Genomic DNA, 12,940 nt, shown 5'->3' with positions numbered 1-12,940 from the left:
AGTATTTCTCAAGACAGGAACCCAGGTAAGTTTGCGATGGTTGTGATTGTGTTTACCATTTAAAAATATTTCAGTCATGCATCTTTTATGATTTTTAATTACGTCTAACTTGGTGCTGCCTAGTCATGGTTTAGTATTTGTGATTTTACCTATTTGAGGATTTTTCTGTGGTGCATGACTACAGCTGATTTATGGAAAATTTGTCTATTCACAAATATTTTTTTGAAGATATTTTTTTGGTAATCTCTTTTGGCAAAAAATGACTGGCCATTATTTTAGGAAGGTGACAATATGTAAAATATTTGAAAGCTTAGAAAGCAGCAGTAAGTTGGTGCAATGCTACTTGACATGCTATTGGCTGGCATTGCAAAGAACCCAATCTGAGGGGATTGATTGGCTAAACCTCCAAGTGCGGATAGAAGGAAGCAGTGCAAAGATGGATGCCATTATGCGCACAAAAGCAGATTACAGTATATTTGGTGTTTGAACTATTAAAATAGACTGATATAAGCGTTTTTAGAGGGAGTCTAAAGTTTTCACCAATTATTTTTGGAATCCTTGTTTCTGGAATTCTGTATTTTCAAGAAACATCATTACGTTACTTCAGCTGGATTAGAGAGCATGTCTGTTGGGTTCTGCTTTCACGGCAGATAGAGGATCAGTGAAAGGACCTCACAAAACAACACTCTCTTTCTCGTAAGGCCTTAGTATTGTGGTTTTCTGTTTCTTTTGTTTGCTGAATCATGACCTACATTCAGTTTCCAGTAACAGTAGCACAAAGACATCTTTACACCTACATATATCCACTATGTGAGTAAAGGATAACCACATTCTTTGTGAGCTGGACCGCAGACATATGCTGTACTTGCTAAAACATTTTCCACATTTTTCAACTACGCGCTTCTAAAAAATTTATATTTGATTTCTTCTTCATAAGTTAACACAAAGTAGCAGAAAATTATAAAGTGAAAGGACAATGATTCATTGTATTCAACACTTTAAATATGCAATAATCATTAGCAATCTCTGAAACATTTCCCCTCATTTTTCTGGTTGTGTTTCAGGATTGCAGACTGACCTTGTCACTATCGGTAAACATATTACGGGATGTATCAGGTTAATAGCTGGAAATAAATGTTTTTATTACATTTATAGCTGAAATCTTGATATTGGTTAAATTTTATGAGCACAAATGTCATTTCCCCCACATGAAATTTACTTTATCTGCTTTCTAACAATTACAATGCCCCATTGATAAATATTTAGCGTCTTAAATGACAGACCAGACATTTGGAACAGAGAAGCCTAACTCAGTTTATCCACGTTATTGATTAGATGATCAATTAACCCTGCCAGGTTAATTAGATAATGACGTTTTGATTAGGTCAGAGGAAGGGAAGCAGGATGAAAGGACCTCACGTGTGTTGAGAATATTCATCCACTATAATACGTTTGACAAGGTTTGTCCATGTATAGAGTCATACCAGCAAATATCTTTGTAGTGAACCAAAACCCAAGCAGAGACAGAGCCGGGAGTGAACGCAGTCTAACAGGATCACAGGGCGATTGGCAGTAAATGGCACACAAACGAGCGGGAAATGACAGCAATTAAAATGAAATCTGATGTGCAACCTTTCCACAGCCCAGAATAAGGGGAAGGAAAATGACGTTTTCCCTCAAATGTAGAGTCACCAAATGACTGATTTAGATTGAAGTTTTGTCAGATTCAGCTGAAAACGGATGTTTACATCCACTGTATAAAAATATATTTATTCCAGTCACTGTCCTGTTTTAGCATAAATGTATTTCTTGAAATCATGAATCATTACAATGGAACTGGTTGGGTGTTTTTCTACAGTTGAGGTTTGATGCAAATTATGTCATAATCTGGTAAAGACCTGATCATTTTAATATGTTCTATGTAACACTTGAACCGAAAAAGGCTGTACTTTCTTCCTATGACTGTAAAATCGTATTTCCAGATTAGAAAATTTTCTCTTTAGTCACTTAGAAAGTCCAACCTTCTCCTGTGAACATTCATCCCTTGAACGTTTTGTTTTATCTGCTTCTGAAAACACTACACCTACTGTGACAAAGTATAAGTCACAATCTAACATTTAATTAAAAGTTGATTAACCAGTTTACAAGTTAATCCCTAAAAAAGGCAATAGCTTCGTGTGACAGAGCTTGTATTTGTCTGATTTTCATTAGACAAGTCTCGTCACTCGTCTACTTAATGAGTACGATGTGAATAAGGTGATTAAAACTACAGCAAAAATAGATTGCTAAAAACATCAGAGTATCAAGTAGAAGTAAAAACATTCTAATTTTACGTATGTAAATAGTATCTGTAAGAATCTCACTCTTAAATACAACATGAGGTGAACATGATACTGTTCAGTTATGAGTTTAATCGCTTGTTAAGACTATTCCACAGAGTCGTCTATAAAACCTTCTAAAATGTCAATAATACAGAGCAAAACACTCTTTTTAAGGTTTCTTTTTGTTCTAGTGGCCAAAAAAACCCCCACAAGTGGCAGTGGTAGAAAAAGAGAAAAGAGAAAAACAACAAATCATGTAAATTTTTACATATTATACTAAATAGTAAAGACAGGGAAGCACAGCTTACCCGTGTGATCCACAGGAGGTGGAGGATGGAGAATCCCACACTCAGGTAGAGTGTAAGACTTCCAACAATTTTTGCTTCATTTCGATTCTTTTTGGCAAAGTTTCAACTAAATTTAACTGTTTAACCGTTTTAGCGTGACGCTCAGGAAGAGCACAGCAGATGTCACGGTTGGCCAACTGGGTGAGCTCTTCAGTTCAAGAAACCACAAATAAAAAAGGGTAAACCGGTGACCCACCAGAACCACAAACACTTCATAAATCTCAAGCAGGGTTCACTTGATCCCTCTTAGGACTACAGGAGGGTTCAAACTCTGCTTATCCATTTTTAGCTAGTACACAGATGTCTTGACACAAAAGAACTTTTTTCATCCACAATTTTGTTTATAGTAAAGACGGTTAGATAATAAAAAAATCAATAACTATTTTTTTACTTAAAGGAAAAACTCAAGCTACGTACAGTGCTTATATGAGCAGGTTGCTGCCTCTGATGACAGTAAGTGGCTGTTTTGTGTTGACGTTTCTTTAAGGCTTGGTCCACCGTCAGCCAGTGAATAACACAATGTGCCTCAATGCTAAAAATGTGGAGTTCTCAGCGGTTGCACTTAGTTTTTGACAGAAGATCTGCAAGATACGAGTTGCTGTTCATCTTGTGATTTTCAGACCCTTCAAGTCTTGCATGAAACCTCCGCAGTAAAACAAGCAAAACTTCCTGTTTTTAACCACAACTAATTCCAGAATAGCTTCTAAACCTGTCAAATGACGACCAACACGACTACTCTACATTCTCATTTGCAGATGAGGTTTCTCTCTGTTCGATTGTAAAAGCAAGGCCCTTCTACATTGGTGACAGTATGATGCTCTGGAAATTTTGGGGGTTGCTTGACATTTGTCGGCGTACCATGACGAGAACGTGACAAATCGAAAGTTTTTATAATGTTTTGTGAGGATTTGTGTTTACTTGTATATAAATAAAAGAAACGGGCCATTCTCTTTAAATAGTGTAGTTGAAGACGAACGCAGAGGTGTGAAGTTCGTCAGCCGTCTTCTAAAAACAGCTACATATGTCGCTGTGTAACAGTTCATGTAGAAAGTCATGATGTAATGAACAGATTAAGCATACTGGCGATAAAATGTCATCGGTTTGATTTCTGGGAACTCTAAAAAAACAACAACAAAAAATTTCTGTTGTACCGTAAATTAATTTCCTGTGCTTGTTTGCACGTCCACTTAATTTGGACCGGTGCCTCTTACAGCTTCCTGTTGACACCAAAAATGTGACGTTAGTCTCTGTTTCTCAGCTCTAAATATTTGAACAGTTTTTGAAGACAGGGTCACATTTATTCATTTCTTGTTCACAATCCAAAATATTTAGCTCAGGTAAACCGATAGTGTATTGTTCTACACTAAAATGATTATTCATCCACAATCTTAATTGTATTTGGGAAAAAAAAAGATCCTTTATTGAACAGAAAAAAATAAGAAAAAGTTGTGCCAACTCACACAGTTTTACACAATTTGTTCAAAAAAGAGAGGATAAAAGTTTTTACAGTAATCTTTTAAATGTTTTGTTGGTATCAGTACAACTTTGGATTGAATTTAAGGTTTAATTTAATGTTTTCGATAAGTTACAACATAAAAAGTGAGTTTATTAGAGTGGCGTTGTTTATGTATCGGGGCAGCCAGTGGAAAGGAGTAGAGGAAGAAGAACCGCCTCAGGCTACAGTTCTTGAAACACCATCTGTATTCCATGAATGAAGCTATGAAAAACAACAGATAATAAAAATGCAAATTGCTTTCCATTTTCAAACTTGCCTGCAGGAATTTGTGTGAAGTTCCACGTTGAGAGAGCAAGCACAGAGAGATGTATAACTGATCACAGCCTCAACAACTGAAGGCCCCTGGGAGGTGATGCATGTACGATACGTTACGATGGTCTGCTTGCAATTATGGACTTTCTGAAGGACATCCGGGTCATCCTGCTGCTTGGATTGTTACTGGGGAAACTTCGTTTCACTTTCCTCCCACTGGCTGGCTAAAAGTAAACTAATTAGCTGATTTCCTCATCGTTTAAATTGTCTTTAACCTTTCACTAGCGGTTGCCAGTAATGTGTCTTCCTGTAATCTAGTTGGGCTCAAATCTTGCTGCAAGTCGCATAAATGTAAAAGAAACATCCAAGCACATATCCTAGTAGCTGCGTGATGAAACACAGACAGAATTACTGGTAGAGAAGCCTTGAAATTAAATTACAGCAAATGAGAAACCCAGTCTGGACTCTTTCGTTATTTTCTGTAAAGTCTGCTGTTCTGGCGTTCCTTTTAACCTTGTCTACGCTCTTTAAAGTGTTTGGTAAATATGCAGTGCACACAAGATACACTGATGTCCTTCAAATCAAATCATCAGACTGACCAGAAGAGTTATAGCAAATGTCTTTTCCTATGCTGTAAGATATTTTTTTTTTCTAAGATCTAGGCAATGGTTATTCCCAAAAATATAGAAATGGTTTAAATGCCTCTCCATACATGGAAAATAATCCCTCATTTGCTCAGAAAGCCCTGACATAAGCACAAATTAATTCAAAAACTTTAAATATACTGGATTTGATCTCGTCTGTAATAAAATAACTAGATGCTCTTCTATCTACAAAGACGGATTACAAGGATTCTTGGTCTCACTTGTCCAAAGAAAATGGGGAAAAATATAATCTGATTTATTTTTGCCCGTCTAACCTAAAGTTGTTCTTGTTTCCCTAAAAGTCTTCCTCTGATTGGCTGATCCGTCCTCCTGATTACTCCTTCCCCAGAAGCTTCATCTTCTGAGAACAGCTTGGAGATGATCACCCTCCCAAGAATCAGCTGGGAAGCTTTTGCTTTTGTTTTATGCTACTTTCATCTAATTGTTCCTGCAAATTTTTTGACTATTTGTTTCTGTTGAAATATGTTGAACACATTTTAATCTGAGAAACCTACAGAAATTATCTTGCTTGTTTAAATGTCTAAAAACATGATTTCTAGATTGTGTTTAGGTAAGAGTGTGGATGTTTGATAAAACTTTTCTGACGTTTATTTCTTTGACTAAAAGGAAAAGGTGTTTCAGATTACTTTTAAAATTATGCTAAAAAAAACACACACCATATTTCCCTTACAGTTATGAACAACTATCTATCAATAAATCATAATAAAATTCCATTAAATCATATTTTCATGTCTGTAGTTTGCCAGCAAGTTATTTCTGGACACTGACTGTATTTAGCAATATGAGGTAAGCAATGAAATGAAGAGTCATTGTGAAACACATCAATGTCTTAAGGTTCTTGTTTTTCTCCTTTTGCATATTCTATATAAGCACACAGATATCAGATTTCAAATATTTAATGGTCACTAACACCTGGGAAATTTGAATACATATTTTTCTAGAAATGGAAATTACCTGGCAGCGATCCTGTTAGAAACCACAAACAAATACGTGACCCGCCTCAACTGAACTCACCATCAAAGCTGTTGGAAGAGTCAGGGGAACATTTTTCGCTCCAAACTGCAGGAAAAGCCACTTTGACGTTTCCTCACTGTCGTATTTTCAACTGAAATGAACAAAGAAGCAACAGGGATTTATTTCTTTAAACAGCCACAGCAATGATACAAAAGTACAAACCTTCTTTGGTTAAAATTAAATAGAGATTTATAATACAGCTGAATTTGGTTGTTTCTGTCACGAGTTTCTGCTGCCCCAGCAGATCGATGATCAGCAGTTCCAGACCAATCAATCAATGAAGTTTATTTCAGCAACAAGGCAATTCAAAGTGTTTTACATCATAAAAACACAAAAATACAAAGTTATAAAACAGTCAACAATTGAGAAAACTAGTCAACATTTGACATTTTGTCGAGTGCCATTGTTACACATCAAATATTCTGGTCAAGATTTCATTGATTATGTTTCAAAAGCAACTCCAAACAGGTGGGGTTTTAGTCTAGATTTAATGAATTCAGTGTTCCAGCTGTTTTGCCATTTTCTGGAAGTTTGTTCCAGAAAATGCTTCTCAATGTTTGGTTCTGGTTCTGGGGATGCAGACTCAGGGCTTCCCCCAGGAAACTTGCTAAGCCTGGTGCTTGGGGCGCTGGGGCAGTCATTCATCCCACCGCCATCTTATTGAGTTAAAAAATGTTTAAAGTTGACAAGAAATTTGAAAATATCACCTGATAGTTATGTGTTATTGGAAGACTGGAAGGTTAATACTTAACCACCAACTACAAAGTCTTAAAAAGAGGCAATAATTAAAAAAACTAAAATAAATAAACAATGCTAAGCCTAGTGGGAGCACAAGTAAAGCCTGGTGGCCCGCCAGGCTTATAAAACACTGAGGGAAACCCTGCAGACCTCTACTTATTATCCTGCTCTCTGATAATTACAAACTGAGCTTTAGCCTGTTTTTTCCCCACAGACAAATATTTGAGATTTGGCTTGAAAACATAAACATCACTCCATCATGTTAAGTGTTCAGATGTCTGTTTCTCTAACTCTAGGTTCTTACCCTGAGGCCACTTTTATATTCTTCCACTTCTAATTGGCTTTACAGCCTGGATTGCACAAGTATTTGACTGACTTGTCCAAACTCTCAAGAAGCTTCAACATGCTTTTTCTTCAGAAGTGGAGAGGTCATTGTAGTTGAGCACATTACTTCTTGTTTTTATCCAGAAAACAATGATGTGAAAAACCTTTTTGTAGGCCATCAGTTAATCTGAAACCAGCTTATAGAATGAGGAATGCTTTCTAAACAGATTTTAAATGGATTCTTGATCTAATATGGCTTTTTTTGCACTTCATTTTAGTACTTATTCCACTTCAAAACACAAAACTTAACATATAGACTGATTAGTTTTGATTTCTTTGTGTGGATTGCCAAGGCTGTTACCAAAATCTGGTGTTAATTTCTTCTGTTTGTTTATTTGAGGGTTTTTTAAAAGGTTTTTAGGCTCTAGTGACCTTTATTTTAGTAAATGGACAGGAAGTAGGGAGAAAACAAAAAGGAATCGAAACCAAGATAACCGCTTTGAGGATGACTGTCTCTGAGCCACCCATAACCCAACGAGTGTTAATATCCTGTCAATAAAGATACTAGAAATATATTTACTGCAGGGATGCCCAAGCCCATTGGGAAAATTCCCAATAAACTGAAGAAAAGTTGCAGTTATTAAGAAAAGGAGCTTGGTAATGATGGACCTTTAAATGTTACAACTAGAAGGTTTTGCAGAAGAGGCGTTGCAAAGGCATTTAGAACCTTTTCAAAACATTGATACAAACTTCCTACAGAAGCTGTAAGTCATAAATTACTTTAGACTGATTTTTTAACCAATGAGAGGGCGATAGATGTGACGTGGGGTCCTCCTTAGTCAGTCAGGAGATTCCTCTTCACCCATTGGGGCCCATTAGTCTGAATCTCGGCCAAACTGACTAACACCAGATGGAAGAACTGTTGATTCTTGAAAAGATGCCAACTGCATCTCTACTCTCATTTTTCTCCTCCACCATAAAGCCACTTCCTCTGAAAAACAAAACCACTGTTTTCTATTGAAGCTGTTACATCAGTAACCCAGATCTGGCTCATGTGCAGAAAACAGCGACAACAACAGAACCAGAACTTCACAGGCGCTCCAGGAGAATGAGTCAATGAGACGGATTTGCCCTTCAGCCCAGAGAAATGAGGGAAGATTGCCCAACTCATGAATGTCCACCTTCACCAAGCAGTCTCTGGACACCTAGATAAAAATAGCAGCACAAAAACCCAAAGCTGTGCTTCAAAGCTTGATGCTTGTAAAGCCTTACTGGAACACAAAATCTGAATTAAAAGTAAAAAAAAATCACATGGAATCCAGGAAACCGCTGACGTCTGTGTGCATCACTTCACCCCCTTACGTTATTAAATATTACACAGCGATTCCCATTGTTCTCAAGTCCAGATGGGTGACCACCAGTTCCACTTTAATTTATTTTTTGGTAATATTTATTAAGAAGAAAGGATTTAGTTTTTATGTTCCAGCTGGATAATTGTTGGTTGATTCTCACAGTTCCAGCACATGTGGAACCAGTTTTTGTGTGGTGAGACAATATGTTAGTTTTTTTCTCAGTTATTGGTAAAAATATTTAAAAATAAACATTGTTCCTCACTTATGTGTAGGGCAAAGAAACATGTTTTGTTTTCAGGTATATGAAATACATATACATCATTCAAATTATTCCAGTATAATCTAGTTCAGGTCCAAATCAAAACCATTTGCTTCTGTTAAATTTGATTTGGTCACTTGAATGTTTCAATTGATCTGTGCTTCTAATTTTTTTACTGTTCAGGTTAATTTTTATATTTTTTTTATTGCAACATATGACGAAACATGAATGACGCAAATTACAAAATGCAACTAAAAAACTAAAAATTATGCACAAGGCAGAAAATGCTGCAAAAAAACCCAGTAAATACGGAACGCTAAAAACTCGCTCCACAAGACAGATGTGCTCCACACCACTAGGTGGCACCAGATTTATCTGAAATAGTTGTTAAATTGAAAAGTGATTCTAGATTTAGTTGGTGCCACCAGGTCATATCGGAGCAAACCCTCAGTTAGAAATGTGTTATGCTTCATGTCTTTCGCAGTAATATAGAACAGCAGCGTATTAATATAGCTAATATCACTGACTCCAGACTCCCCCTTGTGGTCAGGAGCAGTTTTGTGAAGGAAGTTTGCAGTTTTAAGTATCACATTTGCTGTTTTTGCAATTTGCAGCATTTTCTTTGTGATTGCAGCATTTTGTTTTGCTTGTTTGTATTTGTTTTGTTAGTTGTAGGTTTTTGTGACTATTTCCTGTGAACTAACTCAGGTCAATTAAATTAAATTCATATTCATTACTGTGTATATTTTATTTTTTAAATTATAATATGAAAGCTTGTCAAATATATCTAAATTTGTTCACTAATATGTTTCAAACAACTGCAGAGTTACTCTTGACTCAAGAATTAAAAAAAAACACTTAAACAAGATATATATATATATAAAGCGTAGATAAATATAGACGAGGTTGAAAACAATCCACTGGGAATACTTTGATCTTCCTGTTTTAATTGGCACAGAATAATCTGCTGGATCTAACTATATTTTATATTAGGACAGAAATGAACTTGTGTTTATTCTTAAATGGCTATTTATATATCCTAATATGTCTGTACTATCAAACTTACAATGATTTTTGCAATAATTAAAGGCTAAATAATTTTTAAGCAGCTTACACTAGAAGCCTTGGAGTTGCCCTGCAGTTATCTACATGTCCTAAGCTGCCTTTACTTAAAGCCTTCCAAGAAGGCAATGCGGTCAGATGAAGATATTTTGGATTTTATACTTTTCATCCATCAAACAGCAAGTCTAGACAAGACAGAATGACAGATTAGTAGCTTAAGAGTTTGAATGATTTTTGTTTTTTTTTTTTTTTTTTTTTTTTCCACTTTAGTCATAAGACATGTTTTGGAAATATTTGAGCCTTACATAAAATACAAAGAAGCAGTCAAGCTTAAAGCATGCAGGAAAAAAAAACAACAACAAATTAAACAGGTTCAACTCGACAAAAAGTATTGTCTTTTCTATTTAAATTTAATTTGATGACTTACTTTAACTAAGAAAGACTTTTAGGCTAAATAAGCTGGAAGAAGGTCTGGTTCCAATCACCGGCTTTAGGCAATAAATTTTGATGTTTAACAACTACAACATGTAGAGCAATGTGTGAAAATCCTTTCATGAGAACATTCCTTTTTAACTTGTATCCCCTCTTCTGCATGCGATCACAAGCTGCCACATATTTTGAAGATTAAGGCAAGAATAAATCAGTTGTCTTGACGAACTAAAAGGTTTTATTAATAAAACCAAAAGCTCAAAAAAGAGAGTGTTCCCACCAAAGTTTGTAGCATATTTTTAACATCCAAATTACATCAATAAGTTCCTCTAGTTTTTCACAAACCTGCAAAATTCACACAGAATCAACAGATCTCCACATTTTGTTTCTTATTTTACTGCAAATCTTTGACAAAACATTGTGTTTAAGTGACTGCTGCCTCAGCTTTACTTGATGTGAAGTTATAGTCCGTGCCCAATATGGCGAATAATAAAAAGTCACATTAAACATCATACATCAGCGCAAATATGGTTAAAATTCCTTATTAATATTAAATTAACATCACAAAATCTGTGATTTTGATTTAAAAAAACAAAAAAAAAACAATAACAAAATCCTGGATAGACTAATCAGTGTAAATAGATAATATTTAATTTTAAGAAACACTTATTCTGGCAAAACCAGTCATTTAAGAACATTCAGATTTTTGATAAAATTAAACTGAGTTTGACGCCTCTGAACTAAAACATACCAGTAAACCCACTAAGGACTGGCTGTGACCCACCAGGATGTCTCTGTTGCATTTAATCCAAATTAAAAAGCAAAACAAATGTGTTTTTGGGCTCTGAACCAGCTGGTAAAGTGTCCAAAGAGGTGTGTGTGCGCGCTCTGAGGGGGAAAAGTCACTGCTCTAGACTGAAGATTTCCAGGGGACAAGCATGACTCTTTACCCAAAATCTAAAAGTGCAACAACAACAACAGTTTTTTAAAAAAAAAAAAAAAAAAATCATCTTTCATTTGTTCCAACTGACATGAGCCCTGACCGAGAAATAACAACATCTGAGAAGTAAAACAAACAAAAAAAAAAACAACAGAACGAGACAAGAAATGATTCGTAGACGAGAGTTTCAACATTTCTTACAGTTAAATTCAATGAGCCGTTCCCTTATTTTCTCTTCCCGCACTGCAAGTCCAAACACATCCAGTTTCACCCTGCAGTAGTCACTCCCTCCTTCATTTGCTCCACGCGGCTCTTCACAGACCGTCAGAGTTTACTCTAACCAGCTGAAAATGTCAAACGCTCCTCATGTTTGTCGGGCTGATGGGAACCAGAACAAAGGAGCGAGTGGCTCCATTTGTCAGGCGCAGGCATGTCTGTCTGACCAAAAAGGTGTTAAATCCACCAGTGACCTCCAAAGTTTGTTTACTCATTACAGCTGAAACGATTTATCGTGATTAATCGATTATTGAAACGACCTTCAATTCAGTTAGTAGACGATTAATCGTTATACAGATTCAAAAAAGGCCTTTTGCTGAAACAACAACACAGTCAGAGCAGGAATTGAGCAAAAACAGCACAACAATTTGCATTTAAGATAAAAAAAAAGAGATAAAGGAATGCTATGTTAATTTCATTTTAGATAATACATTTTCTTCTTTATTTGCATCTTGTAATGCATTTCTAATAAAATTATTAGATATTTAAATAAAAAATATGAAGAATATGGCAGTTTTTTCGTCGGATTCATCGTCAGAATAATTGATAGGTTAATCAATTACTTAAATAATTGTTAGTTGCAGCCCTGGATCTCACTGCTGCGTCTTCTGGTCTCATTTATTGAAACAAATCTGCAACAAAAATCATTGCCAGGCAATTTAAAATATAAATAAATGCAGGTGAGAAAACTATTTTCACTGACATCAGCTTTAAATCAGAGTGAGACTGAAAAAAAGTCCTTTTGTTTTCTTTCATAATGAACCTGTTGCCATTTCTGATTAATCTCACCCTGATGTGTTAGTGAGAATTGTGCACATGGTTCTGTGCAAGTTTTTCTGCTCACAACTATTTTAACTAACGAACTCTTGCTTCGATTTAGTGCAGTTGCTGCCATTTTCATGTTTAATTATATTGCTTGATTCTTATCGATGTGACAACCTTTACAAAAGCAGGAGCTGTGACAGTTTGCTGCTCCAGGCCATTCAGATGTGCATTGCAGCATTGCCAAAATGGAAAGATTTTGGCTTTAGTGGCGAGAAGCAACTGGTCCTGCCCGACCTGAAAAGAGCTTTATCTGCTGGGTTTTTCTGCAGAGGTTGTGAAACCATCATGAACTCCTCCGTAAAGCAAAGCAAAAGTACTCTAGAGTCAAATACGAGGCTTTCTGCCAGCTGAAGTCCAGTCCAACCAGAATCCCAAACACAGAGAACAGGGAAATAAACACAAATGTTGCAATGACCTAGTTAAAGTTCACTGATTAACAAAGTTGTGGTGGGATATGAAAAGAGATATTCCACTATATTGTCGGAGCAACACTGACAACACAGCTAGTTTCATAACTAAATGACTCAATCTTCCACACTTTTAGTAGATGATGACGCTGTGGAATCTGCTGTGAATTATGCATGTTTGAGGTTAAATTTAAATCTATTTTTTAAACAATT

This window comes from Poecilia latipinna, unplaced genomic scaffold (genome assembly GCF_001443285.1).
Source record: "Poecilia latipinna isolate Pla-1442-1.1 unplaced genomic scaffold, P_latipinna-1.0 Scaffold1202, whole genome shotgun sequence".
Taxonomy (NCBI): Eukaryota; Metazoa; Chordata; class Actinopteri; order Cyprinodontiformes; family Poeciliidae; genus Poecilia; species Poecilia latipinna.
This window is presented reverse-complemented; position numbering follows the sequence as displayed.